The following is a 2,900-nucleotide window of genomic DNA, read 5'->3' as shown; positions in this document are numbered from 1 at the left end:
TACATGTATATTTTATTTTTCCACTAACATATTAATTTACTCTTTCAGTTTTTAATTTGCTCACAAGGTTTTACCCAGTTAAGTGCACAGAAGTATTTTTATGACAAGACTGTTTAATATTAGTTTCCAGAATTTTGATTAATAAAGTGATTTGAATTTGAACTGAAAGTGAGCTCTGAAAAACCTATATTTTGTGATATAGCATCAGTGTACATTTAAGATATCAAGGCATGGCTTGCATCAACAAAAATAAAACATTTAATGATCATCGATTCAATGTTATTGATTGTTTGATCTTGGTGTTTCTTTTTTGTTGTAGTTTTTTTTCCCTTCTCAATAACACCAGTGCTCTTGTCTCAAGGTATGTTATGAGTCTTGCCAGGGAACTTTCCCCAATAGTATTGAAGTATACCATAACGTTACCGCTTGTGAGCTTGGCCTCTTCAGTTGCATTTCTCCGTGTACCAATGAAAATATCAGCCACATTTGGGCCGCATGCCAAAGGCCTTCCACCACATCTTGAGTGCAGGGTTCCTTGCGATCAAGCAAGTCATTGGGTGTGTAATTGGTGGGGTTAATTTTCCTTATGAAATTGTGAAGAACACATCAGGATAAAATGATGGAGTCAATGTTCTCTGGTTTGAGTTTTATTTCAGACCTCAGCACCCTAAATCTGGAAACTATAATACCAAAGACATTCTCCACGTTTCTTTTTGCCCTTGAGAGTCGGTCATGAAAAATTCTCTCTTTGTCATCTGGGACCCTCACATTATAAGGCTTCAAAAAGTTCGGTCGTAGAGCGAAGGCTTCATCTGCTATGAACACGTAGGGAAGGCCATTTGTTGAATTTTACTGAGGCAAATATAGATCTCCACTCTTCAGTTTATGGTAGAAATCAGTCTGGTCAATCACACCACCATCAGAAACTCCTCCATATGTTCCGAATTTCGCATACACCAACTCATAATCAGCGTTAGCAACAGCCAGCAGGACCATGCTATGGAGTCCCTTGTAATTGTAAAACATGTATTAATAATAGGAGCCAGAGCAAGAGAGTAGAGATATAGCTATATGCTTGTCATCTACAGCACCCAAACAGTTAGGAAACTGCCATTTGGTATAACTGTTGGGTACAAAATTTAATAGGGGAAAAAGAATATATGTAATGCAAAGCATTTCTTATCAATGACCCCCCCCCCCCCCCAGCAACAAACTCGTATGCATCTAAATTAATTTCATCCTAATTTTGCCACACCCACTTTCTTGCCCAGATATCCAGCCCTGGTTCAGATAGTAAGTCTGACATACAGTTGCTTGATGTTGAGGACTCGAGGCCGAGTCCTGAGCCAAGACCAGGACATTCAAACTTGCAACAAGAAAGACAGGCCCCCAAACGGAAATGTGTTGACGAGGAGCCTTTGAATATTGCACAGCAGAGTCTGCTCAACCCCCGTGTAGCCACAGAAGATCAGTTCGATTCCTATGGCAAAACCATGGCACATAAGCTCAGGGGCCTTCCTCGTGAACAACGCATCATTGCGGAAAAGTTGTGGTCTGAAGTTCTGTTTGAGGCCGAACTTGGGAACCTCACAAGGGAGGCTACATTATCTTTAAATTCCCCTGTTCATCGAATCAGACCGCCACATACAGCACAAGGAGGGAACCAAGATACCACTGATGTTGAAGTATGTCGGTCTTACTTCTCCTACGATTACAATTAATATTAATATCTATGCTCGGTATTTTCACATGTTTGAAGCAATTGAAACTGTGCCGCCTTCACGTACAAGTTAGTTTAAGGAGAACTTAGAGTAGAAGTTGAAGTAGATTAGAGATTCTTCTATTATCCTTTCATCTGGACATGCGTATTAACGTCCTGTTTATTCTAAATTTCCATTATTATTTTCTTACACACGTGGCTTTAGGAAACTTTTGCTGCCACTTGTCTACAGTTTCAGATGATATAAAACCTGTACATTCGACCTAATACTGCTTAAAAACTTGAGAATTTTTTTTTCTCTCAAGACGGCAATTTCTACCTGATGACTCCAAGCTTGTATGTCGTTCGTATGCAATGTCTCGTCGATAATATTTGCATGCCGGCATCATAATTTTATATGGGGAAAAACACCATGACTTGAATCTGAGTCGTATTTACTTAAAAAGAGCCGGTAAATGGTATATTATTACGTGTATAATGTGTCATTCTGGGTTATAATATGTAGCAGTTATCTCGTTACACTAAATGTTTGCTTTTGCTTTTTAAAAATTTGTTATTCCGTTGGAAGTAGAAAGTATACCGATTTTTATTATTTCTATTCTTTTTCCAAGTTCTTTTATTTCTACCTTTCATTCCTTCATTCATTCATTCATTTTCTTTCTTTCTTTTTTTCTTTTTGGATTAGGGGAGGGGGAAGCGGAGAGGTGGAACACCATGTTCAAATGTCAGGACCGCGATATTTAGAATGATAAAAATATAATGTTTCAATGTTCATACTTTTGTTTTCATCAGAGAATACTTTTCCCCCTTCTTTTTCTCTGTTTTGCAGTAAATGGATATCGTGCGTTTTGTCACGAAGCCTTACATCTGAACTTGTGTTATTTAAACGTGTAACACATTATTGATTTTCTTTTTCAGAGTCGTGATTCCGACAATTTAAAAAGGTAAATTCTCAATACCGAGCCAATAGAGGAAAGCTGCTAGACAGGCTCAAGGCACGCACAAGTAAACGACCTGCAGTTTTTGTTCTTTCGTATGGTGACACTAGAACTATTGTCACATTTATTATTATTTTGGGTTTATTACATTTTCGTTCTTATAATAATTTTTAAAAAAAATTGAAGTCAACAAACACTAAACGTAGGTCATTGTCTCCCCAAAACACACACACGCACACACA

General features: G+C 37.9%; 2 long non-coding RNA genes across 3 annotated transcripts in view; one reads left to right on the top strand and one right to left on the bottom strand.

Annotated features, from left to right (window-relative positions):
- The window catches only part of LOC118478371, a 58,569-nt gene that overhangs the window by 25,065 nt on the left and 30,604 nt on the right, over positions 1 to 2,900 (bottom strand). The gene's annotated exons all lie outside the window — the stretch shown is intronic.
- LOC101863837 lies at positions 1,276 to 2,827 on the top strand. Its single transcript, XR_004858996.1, has 2 exons — positions 1,276 to 1,685; positions 2,639 to 2,827. It is a non-coding gene; the product is annotated as an uncharacterized LOC101863837 (long non-coding RNA).

The sequence above is a fragment of the Aplysia californica genome, unplaced genomic scaffold, assembly GCF_000002075.1.
Source record: "Aplysia californica isolate F4 #8 unplaced genomic scaffold, AplCal3.0 scaffold00517, whole genome shotgun sequence".
Classification (NCBI taxonomy): domain Eukaryota; kingdom Metazoa; phylum Mollusca; class Gastropoda; order Aplysiida; family Aplysiidae; genus Aplysia; species Aplysia californica.
This window is presented reverse-complemented; position numbering and strand designations above follow the sequence as displayed.